We start from the raw sequence: 22,165 nt of genomic DNA, 5'->3' as shown, positions 1-22,165 counted from the left end.
GGGATGAGTCAATCTATTTGCAACGAGACAATATTAAGCTTTTAAAATACCGAAACGTTTTTTGTTTAATTGCTAAAAGAATTTATTTTAATATCACACAATTACATCTCGATTGTGAAATAGGAAAGAAGATACATTGCATGATTTTACCCTTACTTGAGTTAAAGGAGGATGAAGTCGATGCCGAAGCTTACAATTATGAAAATGTTGTATCTTCTGACGAAATCTCTCCTGCCTAAAAAATTGGTCTTGACAAAATAGAGTTCTACATAAAGTCAAAAGACCATAAGGACATGCTCAAAAATCTGTTAGATGAAAATGATAAATTGAGATTAAGAACCGAAACTATACAGAAATTTGACTCGTTGAATGCCAAATTAAGTTCAGAAAATAAAATTGATGTTGAAAATGCATCTGAACTTAATGAGGATGATGACATGAGTGAAATCTATGTAGAGGATGTGGTACTGGACTGTTCAGAATTTGTCAAAAGCGAACCCGAAACTAACAAAAATCTGATCTTTGAAAACTCCATTGAGTTTGCTCGCTCATCGATAGACAAGACCAAAATCCTCAAGGAAAAAGCGGTTGTATATCAAAAGGTTCAAACCACTCCAAATCAAGTCTACACAGTTCGGGGAGTCACTCCTCAACAAACAACAGAATTGACAGCAATGGTAGAAGAAGATAATGCAAATGGATGTGAGGATTTCTTCTGGTCAGTGCCAATAGATAATGCTAATGAAACAAAAGGCCTATCTCAAAAAACCTCATGGAGAGTAAAGGGTAGGTATGTGCTAGAACCACTTAATGAACCTACAAGATATGATGTGCCGAGCACAAGGGGCACAAAAACATCTTTGGGCAAACTAGTGATAATGTCCAATGAGACATCTTCATGAAAGAGCGAAAGCCATGCTCAAGTTCCAAAGAAAAAGGCCAATATTCATAAAAATCCAAAACAGGTGGCAGAACGAAAACACCAACGAAATCTGAGATACAAGAAGAATCTCTAAAAAAGAAAACAGTTTTGGAGATCTCAAACTCCTCATTACGTAAGTATGAAAAGATACATAAATCACGAGACTTTCCCTTGTGATTCTTTGTAGGAGCTTTCCTTTTCTTTCCTTTACCATGTCTGATTGCCAGGACTGGGGCAGCAACAGTAGTTGTAGGTACAACAAATTTTCCTTTTAAACTACTTTCAACAGTTTTGAGAAGGCTTTGAAGCTTGCTTAGAGTGACTTCGTCCTTGTTCATATGATAAGTCATTCTGAACTGATCATAAAAAGAAGGTAAAGAGTGTAGGATGATATCAATAGCCAAATCTTCATCATAGTTGACATTCAACTTCAGCAAGCGATCCACATATCTTTGCATCTTCTGTAAGTAGGCTGTGATGGACTCTCCATCCTTCATTTTGGTTGTTATCATGGAGGAAATGATTTCATACCTTTCTTGTCGAGCACTTTGATGGTACCTTTCCATCATATCTTGGTGCATTTCAAAAGGATAGTAGTCCTCATAGGACTTTGGAGTTCAGCTGTCATAGTGGCAAGCATGACACACGATACCTTTGTCGCGTCCTTCTCATGATCCCTATATTCAACAATTTCTTCAGGAGTAGCAGTCGCTTCATCAACCTCCTTTAGCTCTTTGTCGAGGACATATTTCTTATCCTCGTAACGAGTGACCATCCGTGTGTTTCGAATCCAGTCATTGAAATTCGAACCATTGAAAATCACCCTCCCATATAAGTTCATGAGGGAGAAAGAGTCGGAAGGGTTGGAGCCAACAACGTTTGGGGTAGACATCTGAAAAGAAAGACCAAATTTAGATTAGATAAGAATCCTTAATATAAAACCTTAATGAAATATTAAGGCTAGGACGCAACACAATGTTTTACAATTTGGAAGAGGGATTCCGTAATCCAATTGCAAAATATTTGAAGGTAGGTAAATGACGATTTACCAATTTCCACCATGAAAAACGAAATTTAGGATTAAATTTTAAATGAATTGAAATTCCTAGATATTTGAGATTCATTGAAATTTTCAATGGCATGTTTAAATCTCGATTATGCCCTTCAAGTTTGTGACTGGGATACCGAGGATCACAAACAAGGTGTGAATAACCATGTAAATGTGCTTGGCACTCATGATGTCATTTATCACCTAATCAATGTTCCGTTTAACCACAAACGCTCCATTGATCTATGACAAACATCAAGCTACTCTTTGCCACCCTTGCTAGTCCAAGTTAGTGTGCCGGTTAACCACACATGCTCCACTAACGACTTGATAAGGTGCAAAGTGCAATTTCATGGAATAGCACCAATTTCACATTTTTCGTAAAGTAACTAAGATTGGGAATTTATAAAACATTTAGTTACTTTTATAATTATCATTATATTTTTTACTGAGTATTAATGTCCTATCCTACCCGTTTGCCTAACGACCCTCCACCAGTCAAGGAAGCGGTGGGTGTGAGTGGACACCCATTCAATCGCCATTTCATAGGCAATTTCCTTATACCCCCTTATATATATACATACATACATATATATATATATATATATATATATATATATATATATATATATATATATTCATATATATATATATATATATATATATATATATATATAAGTGTTAATCCTTTAATATTATAATAGTATAAGGGTTGAATTTTAAGCTTTTAAATTTTTAGGGTTTAGAATTTAATGTTTCATAAACGAGACTTTTCAAATTCCGAAACTAGAGGCCAAATTTTGAAACTCTTCAAAAACTTTAATTTTAGAATTTAATGTTTCATAAGTGAGACTTTTAAAATTCCAAAACTTGAGGGCAAGTTTTGAAACTCTTCAAAACCTTTTGGATTCCAAACTTGATGGCAAGTTTTGTAACTCTTCAAGACCTTTTGAATTCCAAAACTTGATGACAAGTTTTGTAGCTCTCCAAAGGCATTTAGATCAACTTTTAAACAAGTAATATAATCACATATTTTTATCATTTACCAATTTGATCTAATTCAACTCATATAGCAAGATAATTTCAAATCAAATAATACAAATAATTAGCTTATCATATAATCTAGTAATTATATTAAAATTTGACAATTATCTTTTAATTGGATGAGGATAATCACTACTATATTAGAAAAAATGGATTTTATGATACAAAACAGTTTGTGGTAATGATCCTAATTCAATTCATGCCAAAAAACCCGAAAATATGCCAACAGACTGTCCAACTCGTCGAGTCTGGCAATGGGCTCATCGAGTTCAACATGGACTCGTCGAGTTCTTCATAGGAATCGTCGAGTACAACAGTCAAAGTGCAATTTTCAATTTGCTTCAGCTTTGAACAATTAACTAATGCATCAATATAACAGAAAATACCCTAGGCTCTGATACCACTGATGTGTTTTGAGCACTATAAGTATGGTGAATATGCAACCGTAATGCTTTGGATCTAAGTTTTCTCTAGTTATACAAGAAATTTTCTTTTTCCAAAGCATGAATCCTAGCTAGCATACAACATTGATATTTGAAATATAAAACGAGTTAGATGATTACCTCTTTTTGTAGCTTGTAGAACTTGGCCTTACAAGAGCTTAGCACCTCAAATGTGATGTCTCATATAAGTCACAAAACACCAAGAACAAAGGGAGGATTATGATAGAGAGATCTTGGAGGCACCAAAATTGGCTAGGTTCTTCTTAGAATACACTTGTATCCGATTTTAGGGCTTAGGGGGTTACATTTATAGTGTAGAGTTCCAAGGGTCACTTGTAAACCCTAATCCATTGTCTTAGGCTTTTGATTCAATAACTCATTTAGACTAACACTTCGTGGACACTCACATAAGATTAGTCCATCACCAATCAATCATTGATCATTAGCCAAACTATATGTATCACTGATTTACATAATCAGCTCCTGTTAATTTAATCAGTGTCTTTTGCTCACTAAATTAATTCCACATTAATTCTTGATAAATACCAATTAAATAATATGATATCTCAATTAATATATTATTCTTACTATATATTAGTAAATCACAAATGACCTCTTTCTTAAATATCCTTCTTATCAAATTGCTTCGGTGAATGCAACCCAAATGGACCATGCTACTATCGGGTCAAGTACATACCAATTATAGTTATGGGCTAATACACCAAATCCAATAGCTGTTGCATTTCATCTTTTCCAGTTTGTTCACTGCAGCCTTGCTCTTCATCACTTATCATGACTCTATCTAGAGTTTGAGATGCAAACTCCACTTCTAGCTAGCACCTTGATCTTTGTTCCCTTCTTGACTTGTATCACCTCCTCGCTAGTTACCAATGTCAAGTTCATCAAAGCTTACATTTATGATCATGATAAATTTAGGAGTTATTTATTCTTCTGTACACCACAATCGATAACCTTTTACTCTTATGGCATATCCTAGAAATATGCACTTCATTGCCTTTGGCTCAAGTTTACCATCATTCACATAAGCATACATGGGGCATCCAAATATACATAAACCAAAATAGTCAGATGGTTTCTCAGAACATACCTATTGAGGATTCTTCAAGTATATAACAATTGATGGTGATCTGTTCACTAGATAGCAAGCAGTGTTCACTGCTTCTGCCCAGAAATGCTTAGATAAGTTAGAAGATATCCTCAGGCACCTTACATGTTGCATGAGTGTTTGGTTCATCCATTCTGCCACTCCATTTTGTTAGGGTGTGTGTTGTATAGTGTGGTGCTTCACTATACCTTCTACCTTGAAGAAATTATCAAATGGACCATTGCGGAACTCCAACTCATTGTCAGTCCTTAGAGTCTTGACATTTTTTCTCGACCTTTTCTCTACCATGGTCTTAAACTCCTTGAAATTCTCAAACACCACATCTTTGGTATTCAAAAAGTACAATCAAACCTTCCTTGAATAATCATCAATGAATCTCATAAAGTATGAGCATCCTCCTTGAGACTTCTTTGGTGCAGGACCCCATAGATCAGAGTGAACATATTCTAGGATTTCCTTGCTTTTGTGTTGAACGGTATCGAACTTCACTTTGCAATGTTTTCCCTTGACGCAAACTTCACAAAACTTGATTTTTCCAGTAGCCTTTCCACAAAGCAGTCATTCTTTACTTAGAAGTGACATGCCCTTCTCACTCTTGTTCCCTAATCAATGATGCCACAACTCTATCTTGTCGTCGCCTTCATTTAAGGATTGAGAGATAGCCACTTTTCCCATAACTGTACTACCTTCTAGGATATCAATTAATCCACAATTCTTTTTCCCTTTCATTTTAACCAGAGTGCCTTTGGTGACCTTAAGCTAATCACCTTTACCAGCGTACCTTATCCCATTCTTAGCCAATATGCCAAAAGAAATTATATTCTTCTGAAGTTTTGAAATGTACCGGCAATCTAAATTTTTTACCATGCCATCGTGCATTTTGATTTGCATCGTGCCACTACCCTTGATATTTCTTACCCAATCGGCGCCCATCTTGACTATGCCATCCCACTCTTTGAAGGAGTCGAAGCAGTAACGATTATACATCATGTGATAGGATGCTCCAGAATCCAAGACCCATGGATCTGCAAAACTAGATGTACTCACAGTCAGTACCTCGACATCGTCCCCTTCATCTGAACTTTCTTGAACCACATCAACAATGTTATTGCTACTTGAGTCACTCTTGAACTTATTATTCAGCCATGGATAATTTGTCTTGAAGTGCCCTGTCTCCTTGTAGTTATAACTTTTGGCATTCGACGAACCTTTAGACTTTGATTTAGAACGAGATCTCCCTTTGTTTCCCCCTTTCCTCTCTTCTATCCTTACTTTCCTCCGAACAAATTGGAACTAGAGCTCCTTTCTAATTGAAACTTTTCTTATCAGTTACTTAGACATCGGAGAGTCCTTCATATCATTCACAATTGTCGTTTTCCTACCATAGAGTATGGTATCAACGAAATTCTCATATGATTTTGAAAGAGAACATAAGACAACGAGAGTTTGATCTTCATATTGAATCTTCACATTAACCCCTTCTAGATCCAAGATGATATGATTGAATTTTCTTTTCATGATCTTTCATTTGGGTGCTTTTATACATTCTGATAGTGTACAACCTTTGCTTCTGTAACAACCTATTTGTCAGTGAGTTATTCTGGTAGTTATCACAAAGTTTATCCCAGAGCCCAGAAGCAGTTGTTTGATCCACGACCTCCCTTAGTACTTCATCTGTCAAACTCAATAGAACGACACTATGTGCCTTTTTCAAAATGTCCACCTTCTTATCAGTTGCTATGTCCTTTGGCAGTTTTGCCTCTCCTTCCAATGTCGTTGCACATTCTTGTTGAACTAGAAGAGCCCTCATCTTTACCTTCCACAAAGTCAAGTAATTTGACCATTGAAATTCTCAAAATTAAACTTGTGAGATGGCATCTTCAATCAACAGAAAACACAAACCGTAACTCTGATGCCACTTGTTAGGAAGTAAAGCAGATAGCTTACAAAACTAAAAGCACACAAGACATAGTATTTACATGGTTCGGTCAAGGTGACCTACGTGCACAAGTAGGAGGGGAGTATTCTTTATTTAAGAGTTCTCAAACATAGCTTACAAGTACAATCTCACATAGATTTTCCTATCACTCTAGAATTCAAGATACAAAATAACTTAGCATTCATCGTTATTTATACTTGAGGGATCAAAACTAAAACCCTAATGGGCCAAGCCCATTGGCCCATGAATGGTGTCAACCAATCACAATCCGCCATGCAACATCTTTTGGAACATTCATCCTTGGATGAGTATCAATAGCACACATGATGGAGCAAAATGATCCATAGTGGCATATCATGATGCAAGAGTGGCACATCAAGATCACCATGACATATCAACCATCATGGTGGCGCATCAAGAAATAATCCTTGAGCATCTTCAAACTCTGAGCTTCCTTGAATAATATTGAGCATCATAGGGGAGTTAATATCATATGAATCATCAAGGAACATGTAATGTGCAAAAAATTCATAGAAAAATTTCATATTTAAACCAATAAACCATGTAAATGAGTAGTTCAAAAACTAATTAAAGTAAATATATCATTTAAACATCATAGTAAAGAACATAAATTTCCAATGTGAAAAACCCTGGGGGATGTTGTGCAATCACGTCGGTCCTTTCCCATTCGTACCGAAGTACCTGAGACCATAAACCTAAAACCGTAAACACAAAGCTTAGTGAGTTCCACGAAATAAAACATACCATACATACAATAAAGATTGCTATGCATCATACATAGTCTTGTTAATATGCAATGTGTTGCATCATGGTCTTTCCTTGCAGGCTGGGGGCCAAAACTGTGGGTCTTACAAATAAGTGCCAAGAGCCACCTCCTGGTTTTCCATGTAAGTATCACGAAGACAACTAGCATACTAAATATATCTACCAGGGTTCGGTCCTTGGTCTTGCATACAAATTGTCGGGAACCACCTCAGGGTCTTTCATACAAATGTTAGGGGTCACCCCTGGTCTTCCTTTATAACATAAACTAGCAGGCCGACAGTGGTGCCTTCGACCCCTGACTATACTAAGGAGACTCACCTGAATCATAATGCTGCCTAAAACCCTTCATAATGTTGCACCGATCATGACCAACAAATCTCATCGCCAAAAGATGGGTACCAAACACCTCCGAACAATCCACACAAGGCAAACCCTAAGTCTACCTTCTAAATAGAGATTGGCCAGAAGTCAACCCATGCCAAAAGTCAACGGTCAAAGCCAACGACCATAGTTGACTTTAGCCACCCACCACATCATGGCCTTCCTTGGCCACATCGTTGCCCTCATAAAACCAACTGATGGGAAAAACCATGTCGCCATGTCATGGTACCTATGACCACGTTGTGGGCATTGGGTTTCTAGCAGATTAATGGATTAAGCTACTTTCTTCGATTCCAAGAGCTCCAAAGCTCAGATCTGGTCCATACTATGGTCTAAATTGATAAAGCTTCCAACTTTATCCATTAAGACATCCAAAGAAATCAAGATCTCTAACCCCAGGTCCAAATAAAGCCAAAACCCATAATATCTTAACCATTAAGCTCTTAATCAGAAAAAGTCCTTAACCTTACTACTCAAGAAGGGTTTCTTATACCAGATCTAACATAAAGGTGGAAGCTTTATAGACATGTATGTCCAATGCATGTCTAAGATCCATTTTAGGTAAAAAAAATGAGCTCTAAAGACCAAGGCTTACCCAAATGACAAGAACCTCCATGAAAGACTAGATCCATAACATATAATACTCTTGGGATCTAGGAGAGTCATAAAGTTGACATCTTTATGAACTTCTTCCTTCCAAAATTTCCCAATATGAATAACAAGGGACAAAATTCTAGATCTAACCACCAAAAGTCATAAAGAAATAAGCTTGCACACTTACAAAGGTATAGAGACAATGTGAGTTGATGATAATGTTGATTCCTTGCATGCTCCACCAAAAGATCACCTTCTTCTTCTTCTTCTTCTTCAAGCCAAGAAAGCTCCAAAAATCTGAAGAATTAAATAAGGAATGAACGCTAGGGGTTTCTAAGGTGAAAAGGGGCTTGGCGGTCCATATATACGCGATCAAACAATTTGCCACGTCATGGCATAGAGCTTTCTCCAAAAACACCCTTTTCATCCTCGAAAATAGTTCTTATTACATTTTAAGCCATCCAAATGACTCAGTCAGTTCTTCCAAAACCCTGATAAGGTCGACTCTAGCATATGATGGCCGTCGAATAATCGAACCCATGCTTAGTAGGACTCACATACTAACGACGAACGAATCCTTGCCCTGCTAACCTTAACCAAAGAGGAATAACCATCACTACTCAACTCAAACTCCAGAAACCCAATACCTTGTCTGACTTCTCGACATACAAAACCATTCTGGATCAGTGCCAATACGACTCCATTTTGCAACCCAAACTGAACGTAAACCCTTCTGACCCTAAATCATCTTGTTGATGCTATTGGGAAACAAAATCCCTAACCATTCATTGCTGTCGAAAACCTTTCACTGGAAAATGAAGGCAACTCCCAACATGAGTCTCAATCATTAGTATCGTCTCAAGTTCATGTTGTTGTCCATCCGGTTGTTGAGACTGATAGCCTCACACATGATCGCACCATGTGTATACGAACGAGGGTATGCTTGGCAAGATCTATCCTACCCTGCTTTCCATTTTGCAACCCCCGATCCAACGAGGGATAACATAACCAACCATTTTGACAAGAACAGGTATAAAGATCCTAATACAATTTTTCACTTTTTAATAATGCAATTTCATTCATAAGAATTCCCAATTCTCAATGTATCACATAACAAATCCATAAAATCACATCCCAAGATCAAATATATGAAACTCCGATAGTGTGTACTGTTCATGCCGACGCCTTCCCGCGATCCTCACTGGTACCTGAAACACATCACACAAACACTGTAAGCACAAGGCTTAGTGAATTCCCCAAAATACAACATACCACATACAACACATACGCCTCTCGAGGCTATAGTACGACCCTCCGGTCGATAAGTCTCAGCGGGACCCTCCAGTCCCGTAGCTCGTTGGACCCTGTGGTCCGGTCATAGCTCGTTGGGCCCTTCGGCCCGGTTTGTATCTTTGGACCCTTCGGTCCGGTCTATACAATCACATAGCATACATATATGACATTGCACATAATCTCATACATACACTTAGCACACAAGACCCTCCAATCTACACATATATACCACTCTAGGTAATGTATAGTGAGAAGACTCACCTCGGGTATCTCGGATAATCTTACACATGAACACACTGGTCTAACCCATGCCTAAACACATAACAAAACTTTCAAATAAGTAATGGATCTCAAAGGCTATATTAAATCTACTCTATAATTCCACAAAAGGGTAAAAGACCATTTTACCCCTCCCTAACCCAAAAGTCCAAAGGTTGACCAAAACCCTAAAAGTCAACGGAAGTCAAAAGGAGGCAGTACGCGGCACGTACCTTCTCTGTACGTGGGGCGTATGCCGGCGAACCAGAATCGGGGTCTCAACCCCTTACGCTGCGCATACTGAGAGTTACGCCCAAATTAAGTCTCAATTTCAGCCTTTCCTTGGATTTTGGTCTTAAAAGGTTAAGACACTCATTCAACTTCCAGATCTGACTCTCCCTAAGCCTCTTATCCCATAAAGTCGGAAACTTTAAGCCTTTGCATGGCTGTAAAGGTCCCTACACCCTCTAACACCTTTCCTTCTTCCTCAAAAGGTCTAGATCTCATGCATAGCTCAATATTTACGTCCAAGATTGCATTTTTATGAACATACAACTCATATAGTCCTGAAATATGATAGATCTAGGCCAATGGAGACCATTTGCTCATAAAGTCTCTACCTTGGGACCAAAAACCCTATAAATTGGTCCAAGAAGCACACAACACAAATGACAAGGAAAGTTTTGAGCTTTTTACCTCAGAAAGAAGCTCCAACCTCCGGAAATCTTGGATCTACTCTTGTCCACCAACTCCTAGCTTCCAAAATGGCCTCCCCTTCTCTTTCACCACCTTGAAATGGCACTTTGAAGCTTAGAACAGCAACACACTAGCTAGAACGAAGGAGGGCTCTCTATTAGGGTTTCACTCTCAGGAATGGTGGATGAGGATAAGGCCTTAGCATTCTTTTTATAGTGTACAAGCCAAAATTTAGGGTTTACCTCTGGGCTCGCTACGCCCAGCGTAACCCTGGGTACGCCCAGCGTACCTAGGCATGCAGCGCACTCTTCAGTACGCCCAGCGTACTCACTTGCCTAACATTTCATTTTAGGGGCTTAACTTGACAACATGGGAAAAGGAGAAAGGGTTTAAGAGACACACCTGAATTTGGGATGTTACAATTCTCCCCTACTAGAACCAGACATCGCCTTCGAAGTCTCATGTCGCAAACAACCCCGGATGCTGCTCCCGCATCTCTGACTCTGGCTCCCAAGTCAGCTCGGACCCTCTCCGATGTTGCCAATGGACCTGAACCAGAGGCACCTCCTTATTCCTTAGAACCTTGACCTTCCTGTCCAAGATCACAATCGGTCTCTCAACATAATTCAGGCTCGCATCCACCTGAATATCCTCCAGCGGTACCACTGCCGACTTGTCGGCTATACACTTCCTCAGCTGAGACACGTGGAAGGTATCATGAATCTGGCTCAATTCCACAGGTAGCTCCAAACGATATGCTACCTTGCCCACCCTCGCGGACACTCTGAAGGGACCGATGTACCGGGGCCCCAACTTGCCCCTTTTCCTGAATCAGATCACTCCATTCCAAGGAGACACCTTTAGGAGTATAAAATCTCTGACCTAAAACTCGAGCTCGGATCGTCGCCTATCCACGTAACTCTTCTGGCGACTCTGAGCTGTCAACAACCTCTGCCTAATCTGTTGTATCTGCTCTGTCGTCTGAAGCACTAACTCAGTGCTACCCAACACTCGCTGCCCGACCTCTCTCCAACAGATGGGAGTCCGACACCTCCTCCCATACAACAACTCAAAGGGAGGCATACCGATACTCGAATGGTGGCTGTTGTTATAAGAAAACTTAGCCAACGGCAAGTTCGTGTCCCAACTTCCTCCGAAGTCCAACACACATTCTTGGAGCATGTCCTCGAGCGTATGGATCGTCCGTTCACTTTGCCCGTTCGTCTGTGGATGGTAGGCGGTACTGAAATGCAGCCTCATGCCCAACTCCTCATGGAACTTCTTCTGGAATCTGAAAGTGAAACATACATCCCGATCTGACACAATCAAGATCGGCACTCCATGCCGTGATACCACCTCCCTCATATACAACTCTACCAACCTCTCTGCAGAAGAGCTCTCACTGATAGCAAGAAAGTGAGCGCTCTTCTTCAGTCGGTCGACGATCACCCAAATTGCATCAACACCCTCACAGTCCTCGGCAATTTGGTGATGAAATCCATAGAAATTTGTTCCCACTTCCATTGGGGAACCTCAAGTGGCTGCAACTTACCATGCGGACACTGGTGCTCAGCCTTAACCCTACGATAGGTCAATCACCTCTCGACAAACCATGCTATATCCCTCTTCATACAGGGCCACAAATAATCTTTCTTCAGATCCAAATACATCTTAGTGGCCCCGGGATGGATCGAGAATCTGTAACGACCGAAAAATTCCAACCAATTTAAATTTTTCAAACACAACTGATTCGATTAAATTATTACAAAAAGGTTTTCAATACAATTTATTTAGAGTATTCCCAGAATCACATCACAACATAATCATGAGGAGCGGTACGATCACGCCTTCGCCTTGCCACGGTCTCCTGAAGAGCCTGAAAAACATTAAACCACAACTGTAAGCCCAAAAGCTTAGTGAGATATCCCCAAAATACCAACCACCTATACCATACACGCATAACATGCCATATCATATCCGATCACAGAACAGCCATGCACTTCGGGTCTACTGTGTGACTGGTCCGCCGCACCGGCCAACAGTCCACTTGGTCCACCCTCCGAGTCTAGCCATATACATCGTCTACAGTGTGATTGGTCTGCCCGCACCGGGCCTTCAATCCACCTGGTCCACTATCTAAGTCTACAGTATGACTGGTCCGCCCGCACCGGGCCTTCTGGTCCACTCTCCGAGCCTCGGCACGTCTGGTCCGCCCTCTTGGGGCCTACAACCTATCTGGTCCGCTCGTTGGGCCTTCGGGACAACCGGTCCACCCTGGGTATCTTGCCCTACAACACAAAGCAGGACCCGCCTCAACCCAACTCCAATCCAAACAACCATGTGCACATAAACATACAATCATATAACAATTCACAGTCAACAAGCCGATCAAACAGATCACATAACATATCATCATCCTAACCAGGATACCGACCTAACCGGTCACTAGCATAGCATCACCCTACATATCAGGATACCGACCTCAACCAGGTCTCTAACATATACCATCCTAGCTACTAGGATGCAACATATCAAAGCAATAACATAACAACAAACACCCGGATCTCAATCCAATAAAGGGTCGGCCTTGGTGCCTTAGACCCTGTTGATATAGTGAGGATAACTCACCTCGCACTGCCGAAACTCTAAATTGAAGAAGCAGATTCTCGAATCACCGACTCACCAAAAATCCCAAACTAGCCAACATAGCACAAATAATCATTAGGCTAAGCACAATACCCTTCCAAGGGTAAATTGACCATTTTATCCTTAACTCAATCCGACCCAACACTAGGTAAGCTCCCAAGCCCACCAATGGTCCAAAGTACAGGAGTCCAAAGCAAAGCTCACTATTGGACCAATTTACTAAATTGGGCCCACCCCACCAAATGGGCCTAAACTCATGATCCATAACAACCAATGGGCCCACAATACTCTATCCATAATGTCCAGTAACGACCCGAAATCCAGCAGCCCAATAACAGCCCAAACTATAAGGCCCAAATTGAAAATGCCACAGATGGGGTACGCTGGGCGTACCCTTCTTGGTACGCTGGGCGTACAACAATGCTCGCAATAAGGGATCGGGACACTGGCCCGCTACGCTGGGCGTACTCATAGGTTACACGGGGCGTAACCTCACTGCTCAACAACATCACATAACGTCTTGATGGTTTAAGCTCTTAAGCCCAAACTTCAGATCCTTAGGCTAAATATGTCTAAGATTCATAAAGTCTCAAACTTTATTACTTGGGACGTCCATAAAGCTCTTAATCCAAGGTCTTAATCCATTAAGACCCACTTATCTCTCACATAGAACAACCTTAGCCCTTGGGACCTCATGTTTCTCACTCAAGACCTCTCCTAAGGTCTGAAAGGACAAATTATCTTGACCAACTCTAAACATGCAACAAGATGAGGACTTTTGGGACAAGAATGGTGTCAAAGCTTCACAACACATAGATCTACATAATATGAATGTCAAACAAGAAGCTTTATACCTCAAATAGGCTCCAAAGGATGATGTCTTCCCAGATCTATAAGCTCCAGCCATTCCTCTCATTCTTTGACAACTTCTCCTTTCTTCCTTTATGCTCTCCTTTGCTAATCCAAGCTTTTCAAGACCAAACACACCCAATCAAGGAGGTGGGACGGCTATCTTAGGGTTTCTGAGGTTAAGAGAGTGATTATGGGGGCTAAGGAGAAGGCCTTTATGTTCTTTATATAGTGGTTGCCTTAAAATTAGGGTTTTGGGGATTTTGAGAGTACGTTGGGCGTACCTCTAGTACGTTAGGCGTACTCACCCAAACACCCGCGTTTCTTTCCTCCACTACGATGGGCGTACGTCCAGCTTACGGTGAGCATACCCAGCATGACCTCTTTTCCATGCATGGTCTTCCCTTTCCACTTTTCCCATAAAAGGACCATCATTACCCTTTCTCTTAACTCTCAGGGACTCATTCATAAATACTTTAAAAACAGGGCGTTACAGAATCTCGATCTATGCGCCTCCTCCATCAATGTGGTGCGTGCCCCGCCTGCATACGGCACCCAAATCCGACCCTGAAAGGTCATCAGCCCACGACTATCGGTAACGCACTCCGGTACTTGCCCAATTACTCGCTCTCTCTTACGGTTCTCCGGCCTCAAGGCCTCTGCTTGGGCCTCCCGAATGGTGTCCAGCACTGGAGCCAACACTATCAACTGCATACAGATGTCTCGAAACGGGGCACTCTCTGCCCTACGGCTCAGGGCATTAGCTACAACATTATCCTTGTCCGGGTGGTACAGGATCTCACAATCGTAATCCCTTACCACGTCCAACAATCTCCTCTGGCGCATATTCAGATTGGCCTGATCCATCAAATATTTCAAGCTCTTGTGGTCCGTGTATATGGTACACCAAACCCTATAAAAATAGTGATGCCAAATCTTGAGGGCGAACACTACTACCCCCAACTCCAGATCATGGGTGGGATACCTCGTCTCATGAGGCTTTAGCTTCCTCGATGTGTATGCTATCACATGCTCCCTCTGCATAAGTATTGTACCCAACCCTGATATCGATGCGTCACAGTATACCACAAAATCCTCCATCCCTTCCTGGAGGGCTAACACCGGGGCTTCACATAATCTCTGGCGAAGTGTTTCAAACAAGGTCTGGTGCTTTAGAACCCATGAAAAAGCAACACCCTTCCGGGTCAACCTGGTGAGTGGCACGGCGATCTTGGAGAAATCCCTGATAAATCTCCGATAATAGCCTGCCAACCCTAGGAAACTCCTGATCTCGGTGGGTGATCTCGGCACTTCCCACCTCATAACCGCCTTAATCTTGGCCGGATCGACCAATATCCCATTCTGGTTGACGAGGTGTCCTAGGAACTGGACCTCTCGTAACCAGAAATCACACTTGGAGAATTTGGCGTAAAGCCTCTCCGATCTCAGAACTCTGAGGATCTCCCTCAAATGCTACTCATGCTGCTCTTTGGATCTCAAATACACCAATATATCATCAATGAACACGATCACCGAACGGTCCAACATTGGCCTACACACCCTGTTCGTGAGATCCATGAACGCCGCCGACGCATTGGTGAGCCCGAAAGGCATCACCACAAACTAGTAATGCCCATAACGAGTTCTGAACGCCGCCTTCTGGATATCCTCATCCCGCACTCTTATCTGATGATATCCCGACCTCAGATCAATCTTGGAGAACCAAGACGCTCCCTGCAACTGATTGAAAAAATCGTCGATCCTCGGTAGTGGGTAACGGTTCTTGATCGTCAACTTGTTCAACTCCTGGTAATCAATGCACATATGGTGTGAACCATCCTTTTCTTGACAAAAAGGATCGACGCTCCACACGGGGAGCTACTCGGTCTAATAAACCCCTTCCCCAGCAACTCCTGAAACTGAGAGGATAACTCCTGCATCTCTGGCGACGCAAGGCGATAAGGAACCTTGGCGATAGGCGTTGCCCCCGGAACCAAATCGATGCGGAACTCAACCTGCCTCTCGGGAGGCACACCCGACAACTCCTCAGGAAAACATCCGGTAACTCGCGCACTATCGGAACATCATCAATCGAACTCAGCCTCTCGGCGGCCACTCGCGTATCCGTCACATAGGCTACGAACCCACTGCAACCCTGTTGTAAACTCTATCTCGCTCTGACAGCCGAACAAAATGCTGACCCAGAACAAGTACCCTCGCCATAAATCGAAATAACTCCCCCACTAGGGTCTTGTATGGTCACCAGCTGTCGCTCGCAGCCGATAATCGCGCCGAACCTGCTCATCCAGTCCATACCCATGATGACACATACATCCTCCATCGCAACCGGGATCAAATCAATCGGAAACTCAACGCCAAAAATCTCGAGCACACATCCTCGAATCACATCAGTGGGATACAAGGCACGCTCGTCAGCTATGGAAACTCGTAGAGGTCGACTCAACGCCTCTCGTTGGGTACTGATGTGCTGACTAAACGCTAAAGACACAAATGACCGACTTGCACCCGAGTCAAATAACACTAAAGCAGGTACATAACTCACAAGAAAAGTTCCTACGCATATCGCAATATAAGCATAATATCTCATAACTCAGCATAAATAAAAGAAAGAATACATACCAGCCAATACATCGGGCACTCTGCGGACCTCCTCCGATGTCAACTGGAAGGCTCTCCCACGAGCCTTTGGTGCCTCGGCCTTCACTAGACCAAACATCAGTGTAGGGGTGCATACTATTGTTGTACTATCATTGTTGGAATCATGAGCTTCCTTAATTATGGGAAACTTGGAGGGACCAACAACGCTCTCCATTTCTTGAATAATTTGAATAATGTTCTCCAAATCTGACATCTATTGTTGAGCTGTTACGATGTCATGCACTGTCTTTGCATTGTTTATCATGGTGGCCCAATATTTTGCCACAAGGAGAAGAGATTCCTCCTTTTGATGTTGTTGCTGCACTTGGTGAGTTTTTCTTGCCTACAGAGCCCTTTTAAAGGCTTCAAACATCCTTTTCCCAGACTCTGTTGTTGGGCGGTATCGGGACCAAGAGTCGTCGGATGCATAACCGTCAAATCTTTTACATGCCGAGGTGTCCCTCGCACTACTAGAAAAACAGCTTTTTATGAAGCGCAATGCGTGTTGTAAAACACTCAGACGACGCACAAATGCGTGTCAAGAAAGGCCCTGTCATAACGAGAGACGAAGCACTTTTGCGCGTCGTCTATTTACGACGCGCATTTACAACACACATTTATGACATGCATTTATGACATGCAATTATGACACACAATGCGTATCAAGGAAGGCCCTGTCATAAAGGAAGACGACACGCGTTTGTGTGTCGTAACCTTACGATGCGCGTGTTTATGACACACAATGCGTATCAAGGAAGACCCTGTCATAAATGAAGACGACACACATTTTTTCATGTCATAATTTTAAATGTTTTTAAAATTATATATTTTTAATAGATTTACTAATTTTCAAATTAAATAATACATTAAAAATCTCATAATACAAAATAAAATACCATAAACGATAAAGATAATTCATTGTATTAATATGTCAAATACAAATAATCATTCCTATACTAAGTAAATGTAACACATTGCTATTATTGCATAATATTTTTTATAGAAAACAAAACATGTACAACATTAAAAGAAACCCATGACTAAATTCTCCTTTGACGATTTGCTTTCTAAGAGAATAACCTAAATGCAAGAGCTTTGAGAGGCTGCAGGGCATGGAAGGAGGTTGCTAGAGCTGTCAGAACCTGCACAGGGCAAATCGGTAACTTAACATGCAATACAATACAAGATGATGATATTATATGCTCCCAGTTTGGACCCATATCATGAACCAACACAACAAGTGCCTGAGGAGACAACACACATTTTATAAACAACACTTATTTCTCAACAAATATAATACATAAAAATATAGTGAAAAAAAGTTTGACTTGGTCTTCAAATAACGACCACGGACTTCCTGACCGTGGCTGCCCAACAGGGGTCTGCAGAGTTGACTTTTCAAGTAATGCATACTAAAATACAATAGGAATTTAGAGTCTAATTAAAAGCAATGAATTAGTTAATAATACCTTAATTGCTCTAGCTTTCCTTCCATGATCACGATCACGCATTAGTAATTTCATGATCTTATTTGGGTTGGACATATTACTCATTTGAGACGCTACTGTAAGTGAGTATGACTATTAAATAAATTATTTAATAAATGTATCAACAGTTAAATAGTTTGCCAAATTTAAACCATATGAGATACCACTGCTTCCATTCAAATCAAACTGATGTGCATCCAGTCTCCTTCTTGAGTGATCCTTCTGCATTTGTATATCAACATGTTTAATCTTACGATATCACTCTACAACAAAGCACTTTTTTTTAAATGTTGGAATTTTACCTGGTCACTTTGAAAATTAGAATCAAGTTGTCATCAGTGGTCAAATGTGAATCCCTGAAACACCATAAAACAAGATTAAAAGTCAAAACAAGTAGAACGTAATTAAAAAAAAGACTAGAGTAAATGTCAACATACCAGATGTTTTACCTTCCTTTTCTTTTTAAGCCTATTTGAAACTTCCATAGAGTCAAACTGTAACTACTTTTCATAGTTTCCAAATGACTAAACTTCCATATTATTCGGTATCTGGGACCCAACATGTAAACTACTTTGTTCATCTTGAAAGGAATTTGTATCACTACTTGAAGCATTTGTTGTAGGTGGCGCTTATACACTTCCAGAAGTTCCAGCATGGAATGGACTTATAATCCTCTATTTGGAAGTAGTACACACTCTTTTTATTGGAATTAAGACATTTAAACTGGTGGCAGGTCTTTTCCCACTCAAAATAGAGGGTTGGGTTGGTGGGTCCTTGGAAATGATGGAAATTAGGGTTGAGCACACGTGGCGACTGTTGTGGGGAAATCGGACATGGTGGTTGGTGGTGGTGGAGTGGGTATGGAAGAACTCCATGAGTGCCGCCACTTTGTGATGCTTGTTCCGCCACCACCGTGTTCTGGTTGGGCTGGATAAAGAAATAAAAAATTGATAAAAGGGTATTTTAGTCTTTTGTCATATATATATATATATATATATATATATATATATATATATATATATATATATATATATATATATATATAATATATATAAGGAATGAACTTTGCTCCCTCAGTTTGGCCAACCAAACTTGCAATGGAATGGAATATCAAATTCCAATTCTGTTGGAACTCACCCGAATCATATGCATAGCCTCATGTGATCTCAACATGGAGTTTCCTTGAGCAGATATTGGTGTTGGTGTTGGTGTAATGGAAGTCAACAAACCAGTGGTGGAATTCATGATGGAGGAAGAGGGGGTCTTGCACACAACATTTGATTGTAATGTTGCAATTTTTGCTGGTCATCTATAGATAACGAACAGCTCTAGGGATTAAGAGGGGAAGAAGTAGAGGAAAGATTAGTTCCATGAACGGAATTGGAAGAACCAGGATCTGAAGGAGCGGGACCGGGACCAGATAGAGGAAGCATAGGTGGTCCAGTACAGTGATTCAGAACCGGTAACCCACTCGGACCTTGAAAACCAACTAGTACTGTGATTCAGAACCGGTAATATATATATATATATATATATATATATATATATATATATATATATATATATATATATATATATATATATATATATATTATGAAATTTGTTTTAATGGTCTAACAGTTATGTATGAGGCCCCAACATGTTATATTTATGTTTGATGCCAAAATTGATAAGGTGAAGTATAAAAAAAAATTTATACGATAATAACTTACCAGGCTTTTCTCTTCATACAAAAAACATGATTAAACTTTATAATTTTAAACTATTACTGTTAAAAGTGAAAAGATTTTCAAATAAATAATATCATTGCGATTTGATGTTGATTTGGTACTTTCCACAAAATTTAACATCCTTTAAAACATATGGTCAAACAGGTGACTAAATATGTACTGAAGTTCTACAAATAGGGCAACTGGAATGTGTGATTAACCACTTATCAACACACTCAGAATGATAATAATGACGACAACTATGCAACACTTTCACCTTCTTTCCTTCTTCAAAAACTCCAAGACATATACTACATTCTAACGTCTCATTTGTCTCTAAAAAATTCGAAACTTTTAGATTTTGATGGTAAATTGTGATCCGAAGGCTGTTGATCGTGGCAACATTAAGGCCCTGTGTCGGAGCCGATGACTGGTTCTGTGATAAGGGGGAGGAGTTGGTGGCATTGTGGCAGAGAATAAGTTTGAAGGGATGGAGCAGCAAGTGTATAGTAAAATTGTTAAGGCTAGCAAGATGACGACTACGTAGAGGAGTATGTTGTTGTCATATAGGTTGTCATCATGCAAGTACTGGAGTATTTGAGACCCTTTTGAAGCCATTGATTTATGGTGGACAACGGTATCTGGTAACGATGGTGCCTCACAGATATGGCGACGGAACTTACATGCTTTTGAAAAGATGTGATATGATAGATTATAAAGAGACAAAATGAGAAGTATGAGGCTGCTGCAACTGAACCTGGAACCCCACATCTCCAAGCAACTTGATGTGGTAGCTGTCTAGGAATAGGAGATTGCAAAGATATAGGAGAAACTGATACATTCTTTGGCACTTCAGAGGAAACCACTTGATAAGAACCAAAAGAAGATATCACCAATTTGAAATGTATCAATAATGGCACATCTTGATGAAACAAGTTTATTTCATTTGAGAACCGATAACAAAAGCATCAAACGAACACATGTAATGGTTCTAATGGTCCACTCTTTGTAATAAAATCACAAGTTTTTTTTATAAATTCCTATTACATCCAACTGGATAAGAATATTGACATTTCATTCAAATGTAAAAGGTGAGTTATGTGACTCTAAAGTCTTCTTACAATAATAATAAAAAAGAAACAAATGAAACTGATAAATTGTATAAATAATATAATAAGATATTTGAAGTATGAAACTAACTAGTAAACCTCCATTGCAGTAAAAGTGATCTATCTTTCATCAAAATCAGAAACAGGACCTCCATTTGCTATATGAGCACCTGAGTTGGCAGTTGTGATTTCTCGAAAGACAATGCTAAAACAGACAGAAGAAAGATGGGTGATTGAATAAATAGATAAAGTGTAATTACTAAATTAATTATAGGATTATGAGCAACAACTGCAAGAGCTAAAGATCCACCAAAGGAATCTCCAACCAGATAAATTAGCTTCTTTGTAGATGAAGCATGTTCAAGCCTCACATTTTCTTAAACAAATTGAATCAAATCTTCATAAAACAAAAAATAGTGAATACAACAACTTCTAGTAATTTGTGAGTATATAAAAGCATATTAAAAATAGTTTCCAAATAGGTGTAAGCAGCAGAACAGGGGAACCTGCTTTCTGGTAACACCAATGGCTCCTAAGTGACTATATACTTCCTCACAATCAAGAATATATCGTAAGAAGGAAAGACACAAGTTGAAAGAGGATTGGACAGTGGTCATTGTGTAGAGTGACTACAACATAAAGCCAGAGTTTTTCACCAAAAGCATGTTCCCCTAGCCCATGGTATATGTCAAATCTTTTTCCTGGAACTATTTCGCGCATTTCCACCATTTACCATAGTGTGTAGAGTGTAATCACCCAAGATAGGACTAGTACTGTGATTCCAAAGCCCCTGAATGAAACAAATTGTATATTATGAAAATGGATTTTGTGTGGGGATTTTCATCGAACATGTTGTATGCATTGTTTAAACCAAAAAATCTTACAGAGAAGACTTGGATTGAAGGAAAAGTGATACCATCCGAGTTGAGATAGGACGTAAGGAAGACTTAGGACACCGGCACCAACATGGCGATGAAATTGTGAAAGGCTGAGTACCACCACTTTGCGTTTCTGGAGGATGTCACTAGAAGCCAATCATCAATGGCTTTTTTCCTCAATAGTTCTTCTATCATTCCTCGCATCAACACCAGACTCCATGGAAGATTGATTTACACGTTTCTTAACTTACTTGAATTTCTTTGATAAAGAAGAAGGAACCCATGTCAAGAATAAATAG

This window comes from Lactuca sativa, chromosome 8, assembly GCF_002870075.4.
Source record: "Lactuca sativa cultivar Salinas chromosome 8, Lsat_Salinas_v11, whole genome shotgun sequence".
Taxonomy (NCBI): domain Eukaryota; kingdom Viridiplantae; phylum Streptophyta; class Magnoliopsida; order Asterales; family Asteraceae; genus Lactuca; species Lactuca sativa.
This window is presented reverse-complemented; position numbering follows the sequence as displayed.